We start from the raw sequence: 12826 nt of genomic DNA on the forward strand, positions 1-12826 counted from the left end.
CTGCCGGGGTTACCCGCACAAATCAGATCAGGAGGTGAAGGTGGCGAGAATGAAGCAGTAGCCTCCGATGAGGCCCATATGATGGATGAGTGTTGGTGGGGGTCACTCTGTTGAGCACCTTTTGACAACCTGTGAAAGAAGAATCGAGGAAGGTCCTGGCCTTTTCTGGTCACTCCTACTGTGCGGTAAATACGAAGGAAGACCAAGCGAGGGTCGGACCGGTGGAGTGTGGGAAACATGAAAGTTCCTCCGAGTGTTCTGGGGTTAAGGAGTAGAGATCGTGTGTTTGTTAAGTCAATGAAGAACGCGAATACGACAGCTGGGAGATTCTACCATGCAACTGACATGTTCCCTCAAGGCTGGTTTGTCTTCGTTAGTTTGTCAGGAAGTTTGGTGGACTAGAACACTGGCACTGGCTGGGGTCTAAAGGGGACAGTCTGAGGTACAACAAGGTTGGTAGACCTGAGATGAGGATGAACACCTGAGATGGGTGTAGGGCCGACTGCCACGCCCAGGATTCGAACCCATGCCAGTCTGACCCAGGGGTGGTCCGTGCTGACTACACCACGGAGGCCCGTGTGTGTGTGTGTGTGTGTGTGTGTGTGTGTGTGTGTGTGTGTGTACGTCAGAGAGAGTAAACGAAATAAAATCTTAAAAACACCAACTTCTACGCCAACTTGCCAGTACACACCAGCATGGGAGGCGGAGGGTGGTGGCCTCCAGTGTGGCGGTCCCTCGCCACGAACCTCCGGATGTCGGGTTGGCCACATCCACTTAGCTCACCCCACTAAGATGGGAGCAGCCACGCGGACGGTGTGACAATGGGAGAGGCTATGAGGGAGAGAGGGAGAGGAGGAGAGGAGAGAGACAGAGAGGAGGCGTGAGACCTTACCAGTACTTGCGACGACATTTTGCCAAAAAGGCACGGCTAGCGCGTAGCGCTCACCAGAGGAAAATATATGAGTTACGAAGAACGAGTCGTGAGAGTTACGTGTTAGTTGAGTCTTATATGTATTTGTGTGAGATGGAGACATTGTATGTTTGTGGACTGAATCCTAGCAACCACCGTAAAGACACCTAGCTGGGCCAAGGGAGTGACACTTGACAACCAGCGAAGTACCGGCTCAGCCGTCACTAGCCCTCCCAATACCCAGATGGGTAGTACAGGTCCTCTACCTCCCTACCTCGGTGGTGGCTGCCAACCACCCACCCACCACCTGGAGAGAGAGAGAGAGAGAGAGAGAGAGAGAGAGAGAGAGAGAGAGAGAGAGAGAGATTCAGTGCGAGTTCCTAGGTTCATCAGTAGTGAACACAATCATCCAGTCATTGAACTTCTACGGGCAAAGTTGGCATCGGGTGTCCACCATATACCGTGTTTCCAGCGCCACTCCACCTAGCGTGTCTAGCCAGCCAGCGTCCTGGGAGTTTGGAGCCTCATCACAGGACCTGAGGAGGATTTCCTAACTCACAGCAGCTCAGAGACCAGAGCCCTCGTGAACCTGGACCCGCCCCAGTAATATGGTTATAGCGGCCAGGCAGCAGAGGTACCTGGGGTTGCGTCACTTATGACACTCCAGTTGGCATACGGGTTATTTTAATAAATATTTTAATAAAATAAAATAAAATAAAATAAAATAAATAAATATTTTAATAAAAAAAAAAGGAATATGATTTTATAGTACGATTAAATCAAAGACACAAACACATACGAGAAATTTAATCAGAAACTTTGTTGGAGAAGATGTAAATATGAGCCTTTGTAGTATGCAAGTATTGGATGAACGAAATGGACGTAATGAAATTGTGAATGCGCACGACATCCAGAAGTTCAAAAAGTTGTGAGAAAGTTCAAGGGATGGGGGGGGGGCATGAGTGCAGAAGTCCCTCCCCGTACTGTACAAACAAACAGGTAATGACTCAAAAGCCTCCATGGTGCTGTGGTTAACTTTATGACTCCTGGATCTCAAGTGTCCGGGTTCGAGTCCCAGACATGGTAATGCATATACATATATATATATATATATATATATATATATATATATATACATATATGCGTGTGTGGGCGTTTATGTATATACATGTCTATGTGGGTAGGTTGGGCCATTCTTTCGTGTTTCCTTGCGCTACCTCGCTAACGCGGGAGACAGCGACAAAGTATGATAAAAAAAATACAGAAATATACATGCATATATATATATATATATATATATATATATATATATATATATATATATATATATATATATATATATATACGGGGTCATGAAACGTGTTGAGCTCTCTCCTGGAAGCACACACACACACACACAAACACACACACACACAGCTCCAGCCTGTCTTTCGTCACAACCCCAGGTACGACATCAGTCTGGGGGTTGTCAGTGACGTCGTTTTTTTTTTTTTTCCTCCCCCACAGAACGACACCGTGCGACTCCTGTGGGCGTACCACCCTGACGACCCCGTGGACCCCGAGAGCCCCCGCCCACGCCTCCACTACCACGGAGGGGCCAGGAGGGGCGCCAGATCCATGATCCTGCTGGAGAAGGGGCACAACACCCCCTCCAACACCTTCTTCCACCCCAGCGAGAGACTCCCGGGTCACCCGTACCCTCCTCCAGGGTACCCATCTCCCCCGCAGCAGCACCCTGGGAGCCGCCGTCACCACCCTCACCAGCGTCCCCACCACAACCACCACCACCACCACCACCACCACAGCTCGCCAATGACCCGCTCCTGGCTGCTGACCAACCCTGGGGTGGAGGTGGGCGAGGCCAGCGACACCGTCTACTGGTGCAAGATATTCAGGCGACCTAACCTCGTCCAGAAGAACCACGTCATCAGGGTAAGGAACCCGTGCTCTTAGGGTATGGAAACTACGTCATTAGGGTAAGGAAACCATGTCATTAGGGTAAGGAAACCATGTTATTAGGGTAGGGAAACTAAGTCATTAAGGGAAAAAAAGCCATTAAGGTGAGAAAATCGTGTCAGTAAAGAAAAACATACCATTAGGGTACTAAAGCTGCACAATTAGGAAGAAAACCATGTTATTAGGTGTAGAAAGCCATGTCACTAGGTAAGGAACCCTGTGACATTAGGGTAATGAAATCTTGTCATTAGGGTAAGGGAATTACGACATTCGGGTAAGGAAACCTATGACGTATGGCTAAAAGAAACCTATGTCATTAGGACAATGGGAAATCATGTCATTAGGGAAAGGAAACCTCGTCATTAGAGGTAATTATTTAACACAAATTATATATCCATCAAAGTTCTCAGAATTATGCTACTTTAGGGACTGTGTGTGTGTGTGTGTGTGTGTGTGTGTGTGTGCTTGTGTCTGTATCTGTTTGTGAGTGTGTGCGTGTGTGTGTGTGTGTGTCCAGACTATATGCTAATTTATATGAATGTTTATACCATCCACCCACGCTAACCATACCCCCTCCCTGCAGTACGAGCCGGTGTTCACGGCGGGGAACGTGCAGTACGTGCACCACATGATCGTGTACGAGTGCACGGACCTTGGGCCCGAGGTGGACGTGGCCTTCAAGGAGCTGGCGGCCTCTGGCGGGCACGGCTGCTACCAGGGCAACATGTCCCAGCTGATCTTCACGTGCAACCACGTGGTGGTGGCCTGGGCCCTCGGCTCAGAGGTAAGGCTATATAACGCGCGCGCACACACACACACACACACACACACACACAAAACCTCTACATATCGCTTAATTTATCTTTCTGCCTATGTTCTTATCAATTTATATATATATATATATATATATATATATATATATATATATATATATATATACAATGTGTGTCTTTAGTCTTCTAAAGCAACTGGCATGGCTTGTAAAATCGTGTGCCGAGGTCGAGGCCATGTGGCACAAAATGTAACATAATGTGGGGAAAAAAATTCCAATACGACGGATATCATCTTGTCGTCTGTCGTCTGTTCACCCAAGTCTTGTGAGGATGATAACGGTAAAGGAAGATGGAGACGAGAAAATACAGAAGAAATGTTCCTGCGGTGTTGCTACTCTCTCTCTCTCTCTCTCTCTCTCTCTCTCTCTCTCTCTCTCTCTCTCTCTCTATCTATCTATCTATCTGTCAATCTCTATCTATCTATATGTTCTGCAGGTATTATTATTTGGCCATCGCTCTCGTGAGCATGTGTCCACGACCCCGAGGCTTGGAACCTGAGACACGCGTCTAGCTACTGCTTCCAACAGTTTCCATGTGGAAACCGACCAATCGAGGATTGAACGTCATGATGCCTCTTCCTCCCCTTGAGCAGCTTAGCTGTGGAATTCTCTTCTCCTTCGCCTCTAACATTTCCTATATTCTTTCAGCCGTTAAGAGTCAGATCGACAAACACCTTTTGAGCCTCGATTAGTCTCTACATTTTTTTTTCTCCCACTTCCTTCATTTCACCTAAAATAATCTTAGATAGAGGCATTTTTTTCCTGTACCGCGTTCAGATGTACCTAAAAGAGGAAACAGGTTTTTTTTTTTTACCTGCGAGGAAGGAGTGCGAGTGATTGGGAGATGTATAAGGGGAAGCGGCACATCAGAAGGGAGGTGCGGGGGCTGAAAAAAGGGCAGACGAGTTGGGGTGAGAGAGTATCGACAAATTTTAGGAGAGGATTAAGAAAATGTTTGGGAAGGACGTAAACAGTGTGAGGAGAACAAAATCACAAATGATAGCATCAGCGAATGGAGCATCCTGGAAAGTGGTAACAGGCATAGAGCAAATGAAGAGATGGAGTGAGTATTCGAAAGTGTTGAATGTGTTAAATGACAGGGCGACAGACGTGGGTCTTTGGGACGCAGAGAGTTATGGTAAGCGGTTTGATGAAAAGAGAAGAGGTGATAAATAACATTTGCGTAAGATGAAGTGTGGTAAAGTGGCTGGAACGGATGGCATTGCAGATGAAAGACGGTAATTGCGTTGTTGATTGGTTAGTTAGGATATCCACGGTATGTTTGGCTCAAGGTGAAGTGCCTGAGGACTGATGGAATGCCTTTATAGTACCACTGCATAAAGGCAAGGGGGACGAAAGGGGAATGTTCGAATGGCAGAGGATAAGTCTGTAGAATATACCTGGTAAGCTGATAGTAGAGTTATGATTGAAAAGGTCGTGGTATGCACAAAGTATCAGACTGGGGAAGAACAATATGCTTTCACGAGTGGTAGAGGATGTGTGGATCAGGTATTCACCTTGAAGAATCTGTGCGAGAAACACTTGAGAAAAGGAAACATTTGTCTGCGGTGTTCATGGCTCTGGAGAAAGAGTATGCCAGATTTGACAGAGATGCTCTGTGGGAAGTAATTACGAGTATGTGATGTGAGAGGAAAGCCACCAGAAGCAGTGAAGAGCAGCACCTGTCAAAAAAGTAAGATATGTGTGCGAGTACGAAGGAACAAGAAAAGGCAAGTCTACGGTCTGCTAAGGATGGGAGAGGCCCGAGAGGTGAGTGAGCTGCTCTTTGCGGATGACACAGCTCAAGGGCAAGACTTAAGTGAAAAACTGCAGAAGCTGGGGTTTGAGTTTAGAATGTGTGAAAAGAGGAAACCGAGTTAATGTAAATAAAAGTAAGATTATGGGGTTTAGCAGAGGAGAAAGACTGGCTGGCTGAAGAGAGTCAATGGAGAGAACCTGGAGGAAGTGAAGCGCTTAAGATACGTGGGAGTGGACATGGAAGAGGAGGGAACCATGGATGCTGAAGTTAGCCATAGGGTGGGTGTCGGAGCTAAGGTCCTGGACGCACTGAGTGTGTGGAAAAAGAGATCACTGTCTATGAGGGCAAGGATGGGTATCTCTGACGGTATCGTAGTTCCGAAGGTGTTGGTATGGATGCGAGGCGTGCATCCTATACCAACAAGCACAGAAGAGAGTGGACGTGTTGGAAATGAATTGTCTAAGGACAGTTCATGGTGAGAGGAGGTTTGATCGAGTAAGAAATGATAGGAGGAAAGAAAAAGGTGTGGTAGTTAGAGGAGTATGGTTGACAGAGCTGAACACGGTTTCTTGAAACGGTTTGAACTTATGGAGTGGAAAAATGACGAAGAGGTTATACGTGTCAGAAGTGGATGGGACAACGAGAAAGAGGAAACCAAATGGGAGATGGAAGGACGGATGCTGTGAGGGGCCACGGCTTGAACGTGCAGGAAGGTGTAAGCATACAAGAAACAGAGTAACTGCAGCGAGATGGTATACGAGGGGCGATGTGCTTTCTATGCTCTAAATCAAAGCACATGAAACAGTCAAGAGAAACCACACAAAGGCCTGTGAGGTTCGACTGTGGACAGGGGGGTCTGGTTTTGGTGTATCATACATGACAGCTACAGAATGGATGTGAGGCTTAAAGAAGTCCATCTTCTCCCTACCACTGCGTGTTGCGTGCACTTGAGATGCTGGATCCCACTGGAAAAAGGTGTCCTGGAGTGACACAAGGACCCTTTCAGAAATGGGCCCTCGGATTATTATATATATATGTGTGTGTGTGTGTGTGTGTGTGTGTGTGTGTGTGTGTGTGTGTGGTACAGGTATATACAGTCACTTTTCTACTCAAGATTCAAGATAATTTCGGAAACCTTGAAGAGAAACACATAGATAGCATGCAAAAGAGTCATCCAATGTCCATTTTACTGTTTCTTCTACTGTTTGGGGTTAAGTGGCGTTCAAGATTAATTGTTCTATTTATAAAGAACAATCATTATTCTGTGTCTTAGATCTTACTGTTATGGCTGTAGTGCTGTTAAAACAATTATGTAATATTTTGTAGTGTGTAAATGCACCTCTTTTTCTCTCCATTACAAAGACAGTAACTGTTCTCCTCACGTAAGAACGTGCCAGTGAGCCACACCAGAGTCGAGAACAGTTAAGGATGAACGCATCGACCTAGAGAACCTAAATGCAGAACACACCAATGCTAGAGAACCGGTTAGCAGAACAGAACTACGTTTAGAGAACACAGTTGCAAAACAGGGCTATGTTTAGAGAAAACAGTCGTGGTGATGCAGATAACAAAAGACCTGGTGGCCTATGGTGATATTATCTGCTGAAGGATAGTAATAATATCTGATGTTCCTAATCCATATTATAGACAGAGAGAAGATTATTAAGCAGAAGGCTCCTCCTCACCCACCATCCCACCCATCAGCAATGGAAATTCTATAGGGAAAGGCTGAATGGAAAACATTATGATCTACTTTCAATCACTGGATATGGTAGGGAGGTTATATTTCAGTTTCTAACCTTAAGAAAAAAAACGTTGAAATACGCGCGTATTATACTGTCAAAACTGACCAAGCTTATTCTTTGATGATTGATATCATTAAAGTATTTGTCTAGACGATTTAAATAAGCTGATGTTCTTTGTCTTAAGATGATCTGGCGGTAGCTGATTTTACTCAGAAAAAAAAAAGAAAGTTCTGTTCCCATTTGTATTGCATTAATTTCCCTTTCACTTCATATCATTATTTCCAGTCATTGTATCTATATCGAACAAGAATACATCTGCGCGAGTCACACTGGCTAACTTATCAAATATTTTGAGAACTTAAATTAAATCATCCTGGAGCCTGAACGTTTAAAGAGAAACTAACTTTAGATCTGTGTCTTTCTTCATAAGATACATTCTGAGACGCGGAATTAGTTTTGCTACACTTTTTTGTATTCGTTCTAGTTTCCCTCTGCCTCTGATACAGTCTGGAGACCAGTAGTGTACACATCTGAGGATTAAAGATAGTCTCTCGTGTTATATTCTAATCCTGTAGTTATGAGGAGCTTACAATTCTGTTTGTGTTATTATATACTGCCTGGCACTGGTCAATACAAATGACCTCAAATTATTTTTCTTCTTGTACTTTTCGTAATGGCTTGATGAACATTGTAGGGGCTTCCTAGTATTCACTATTTACATAATCAAAAATGCATTATTTTACATTTGGAGTCCATTTCTCATATGTCCCTGACCACTATATCACTTGGCTTACATCTCTTCGGATCATTAAACAAGTCTTTCTCTCTTGGGACTTTATTTTCTAAATTGTAAGTCAACGGCAAATTCTGGAATTTTCCACTCGACTCCAGGCGTCAGGGTCAACGATACAGTTAGTGAAACGTGTGGGTCCCAAGACTAAGCCTTGAGGTATCCCAGCATGTCACCTTGAGTGTGACGGATGCTTCCCGATTTAATATGGCATCACGTTTTCTTTCCTTCAGCGATCCTTGCACACGCTCGATTTAATTTCACCTGTCATTTCTTATACTAAATTGATATGAAATATATATATTTTTTTTTTCTTCCTCCGGATGGTCTTTAAGACGACACTTCTCAGGCGATGCCGACGACACACGCATCAGGTAAACATCACACGACGTTAGTTTCATGATCACTTAAAAGAAAACGGAAAACTTTACCTGCTACCCACATCAGCCTCTCCCCCTTCCCCCTCCCCTCCTGAGTCTCCCAGCTAACCAAGCTGAACTAACAAACCTCTCCTCCTCCACTCCCCTCCCCGCCTGCTAACAAGGCAAACAACAAAACATTTCCCCTCTCTCTCCTCTCCATTCAATAAAAAAAAAAGACAGGAAAAAAAAAAAGAAAACTACTGGCAAAAGTTAGTTAGCTGACCCCCGAGCTGAGGTTGATTCTGGCAGGGAGGGAGGGAACTCTCGCTTCCACATGCCCCCCACCGCAGCTGGCTCCTCCATCTCTCCTTCCTTCCAGCTGGTTTTCCGTCCCTCACAGATGTTCCAACCCTCACAGCTGTCTTTCGTCGCACAACTCGTTTCTCTCCTCACAAGTGCCTCAGCTCGTTTCTCTCCTCACAAGTGCCTCTCTCTCTCTCTCTCTCTCTCTCTCTCTCTCTCTCTCTCTCTCTCTCTCTCTCTCTCTCTCTCTCTCTTATAACTGTCTCCTCCCTCACAACTGTTCTCTTTAATCCGCCCTCACACCTGTATTCTCCCCTACAACTGTCTTCTCCCTAACAGTAGCTTCCTCCCTTACAGTTTTATTCTCCCAACTTCTCCCCCACTCTCTATCCTTCAACTGGGCTCCCCAACACAGCCTGTCTCTACACGCCTCTCCAGGACATGAGGCCTCTTCATATCTCTCCAACACAGCTGGCCTCTGAATGTCTCTCCGACGAAGTACTTCAGGCCTTTGCGTTCTTCTCCATCGAAGCTCTTTTTTTTTTTTCCTTCATCTTTCCCTTATCAACTGTCTCACAGGTAAACGGTGTCACGGTGAGGGAGAGAGGGGGAGAGAGAGAGAGAGAGAGAGAGAGAGAGAGAGAGAGAGAGAGAGAGAGAGAGAGAGAGAGAGAGAGAGAGACTCATGCCCACAGCACAGATGCTGCGGGGGTCTGGAGCAACAATCATGGAAAACAAACAGAACATCCTCGAGTTTAAGAAGCAGCAGCAGACATGTAATATGGAGACGTACATCACCAGAGCAAGATAATGGGCGGGAAAACTCAAGGCGAGAACACCTGAAGTGTTCATAATAGCCAAGATCTACACTGCTCAAACCTCACACCTCATAACAGCCAAGATCTACACTGCTCGACCTCACACCTCTCAACAGCAAAGATCTACACTGCTCGACCTCACACCTCTCAACAGCAAAGATCTACAGTGCTCAACCTTTTACACCTCATCATAACCTGGTTCTCCTTCCCCTACGCACAATCCTCTCACATGGACTCCACCAGACCCTGTTCGTATAACGGACGAAGGGGGGGGGGACGTCGAGAGGTGGTGTGGTTGGTGGTAGTGGTGATAGTGGTGGTAATGGTGGCGGTGGCGGTAGTAGTGGTGATAATGGTGATAGTGGTGGTGGTGGCGGCAGTGGTGAGCTTCGATTATAAATCATTTTTCTCACCCCATTTCTACCGCGGGAACTCGGTCTCACCCCTCACACTCAAGTTATCCTCGCATCCTTCCCCCTCCGCTACACTCCCTGGCGCCCCCCTCACCCTTAATCTCCTCTCCCTAGATATTGGGCTGCCTTAACCTAGTTGACCCACGGGCCTCATACAGACACACACACACACACACAACAGGGAGGATCTGATGGATGGATACTGGTGGGGCTTGTGTGAGGCGCGTACACCTGGCCATCAGGGTTAGGCCATCAGGGTCAGGTCATTAGGGTCAGGCCATCAGGGTCAGGCCATTAGGGTCAGGCCAACACAGGGGTCAAGCCTCGACAACGCCCAAGATGGCTGACAGTGTAGGGCCTGGCATCTGATCACTGTCTTAAAAGTTGTGTTCTGTCCTAGTGTTTGGTGCTGGTGAACCAGCTTGATCTGAGAGTGTCAGGTGTTGGTGTCAGCCTAGGTATGGCTGACACCCCACAGCCTCTCAGTTAACGGGATGGCGGCCCGATGCCCACTGTAAACATAGCAATGGATGAACACCATCTAAAGACGTGTGTATTACCCACTTGATCACCGGGTCTGTGTCTACGGTAAAGGCAGACATTTATTTCTCAAAATGGCCTCAGTCTTCTCAACAACAATTATGAAGACGAGTTATTCCCGTACTACATCTATACCCTCGCCATACGGACCCGCCTCTCCAGCAGAGGAGTTTCCCCATTAAGGGAAACGTTCTTACACAGACGTGTAAACGTCTTCTGGAAGTCACGACATGCAAAACGTTTGGCACCGTAGCCTGGCATTATATAAAGTACTCTTTTCCCCCCAGGACGAGCGTGAGAAGCGGCAGTTCCCACCGTCTGGTTATATAAGCCAGCGGTTATGGGGAGATACTGGGCATTTATTTTGTTTTTATTCCCAGTCAGTGGTGAGGGGGTAGACGACCTGCCCTCGTGGGGTGCCAATGTAGCGACCTATTTACATAGGGTCCCGCCCTCGTTTGGGGCAAACTTTATGACAATTCTTTCCTTTGAATGTTGTTTAATTAATTCCTCTATTTCATCCACGAATCTTTTATAATGTTAGACACCAAGTAACATTAGGAGAACACCAGCGTTGCCAGGTCTGGCTGGAGACAACGCTATGAAGATATTTCTTGACGGCTGCCTGGAGGAGATTAGATTTTTAGATTTACCATATTTTTTTTTTACGTCTACATTTACACAGACGAAGCATTTCAACGATAGCGTGGGTGGAGGGTACACGTCTAGGGACGGCCTGGAGGAGTTGAAGGATTGGAGGTGCTTTGGGTGGGTTGATAGACGGTGCTGACTGGAGGGAACGGGTTGCTGGAATTGAAGGCTTTGAGGAGAGAGGTTGGTCTGTTTTTGGGGAGGGCTGATGGGAGTGTGGTGATCAAGTGAAGCTCTCCAAAACAGAAGAACTGTATGATCGTCTCTAGGCCTTACGCTGAACCCCACCTACCATGTGAACCTTATAGTTCTCTATGTCCTTAAATCTGATACATCATCTACACCAGTACTATGAATCTTTTCTTTAATCGAGATTATCATTATCATCATTGTTATCAATATCATTATTATTATTATTATTATCATTATCACTATCATTATTATTATCATTACTATTATTATCACTGCCGTATAGCAGACTATTATGCTATAATTATCAATACCTTATCTCAAGGTAATGCACTTGGCATTGGTAAAACAACAGTGTTCTTGTCTGTTAACATCAATATATCCAAACTTAAAACTAAAGGCCAGGGCGGCAGATCTGTGCCACCATACGTCTCCTCCACCCTTCCGCTGGCCTGGTGTTGACTTCCCTGTAACTATCACGGAAAATGGAGTCTAAATGGCACTTGTAGCAGCTCTGTGTGTGAAGGAGGTTCCCTTCTGAAGATGTCCTTTGAACATGAACAGCAAAGTCAGTAGTGATGACAACCATATATATCTATCAATTTATCTACTTACATCATCATTGATGATAATAATAATGATAATAATAATAATAACAATATCAATAATAATAATAATAATAATAATAATAATAATAATAATAATAATAATAATAAAAATAATAATTGGACGTTTGCCTCATACAATGAATTGTGTCCTAATGTGATCCATTGAACTGTCTTCCCCCAGGGGTTGTCGTTGCCCCCAGAGGCTGGCTACCCCCTGACCCCTAATGGCCCTAAGTTCTACATGATGGAGACGCACTACGACAACCCTAACGGCCACTCCTTCAGGGACGAGTCAGGGATACGCATTATCTTCACCCCAGAGCTACGCTATTATGATGCAGGTGAGGACCATGCCACGCTTGGCTACGCTTTCCTTTATATATATATATATATATATATATATATATATATATATATATATATATATATATATATATATATATATATATATATATATATATATATCCAGATTTCATGCAATATGAACGTGTTCTGATACTACTATACATAAGTAATAATACATACAATTATATAAACATATATTATTCACTTATTAACTAAGAGGACTGAAATCCCCTTACGTGTTCGACTTCCTTCATGTTGCATGAATAGTTTACGAGCAGGTTTCTTTACGTTCCTCACACTGACCTCACATATACAGCTCGGGGTAACCTGCCCCTGGTGACACTGACGTCCACGTCTGAGTACCAGAGGAAGATAGTATCCCTGAAGAGCACCTGTACATATATACAGATGTTTGGATTTTATATAAGTGTGTGTCTACCTATACGAACATCGTACCTGTGTATATATATATATATATATATATATATATATATATATATATATATATATATATATATATATATATATATATATATATATATTGAAAGAAGATATATATATATATATATATATATATATATATATATATATATATATATATATAT

The 12826-nt window shown here is 44.6% G+C and overlaps 1 pseudogene; it reads left to right on the forward strand.

The window, feature by feature from the left end:
* The window catches only part of LOC139749318 (MOXD1 homolog 2-like), a 317877-nt pseudogene that overhangs the window by 279474 nt on the left and 25577 nt on the right, over positions 1-12826 (forward strand).

The sequence above is a fragment of the Panulirus ornatus genome, chromosome 7, assembly GCF_036320965.1.
Source record: "Panulirus ornatus isolate Po-2019 chromosome 7, ASM3632096v1, whole genome shotgun sequence".
In the NCBI taxonomy this organism is placed as follows: Eukaryota; Metazoa; Arthropoda; class Malacostraca; order Decapoda; family Palinuridae; genus Panulirus; species Panulirus ornatus.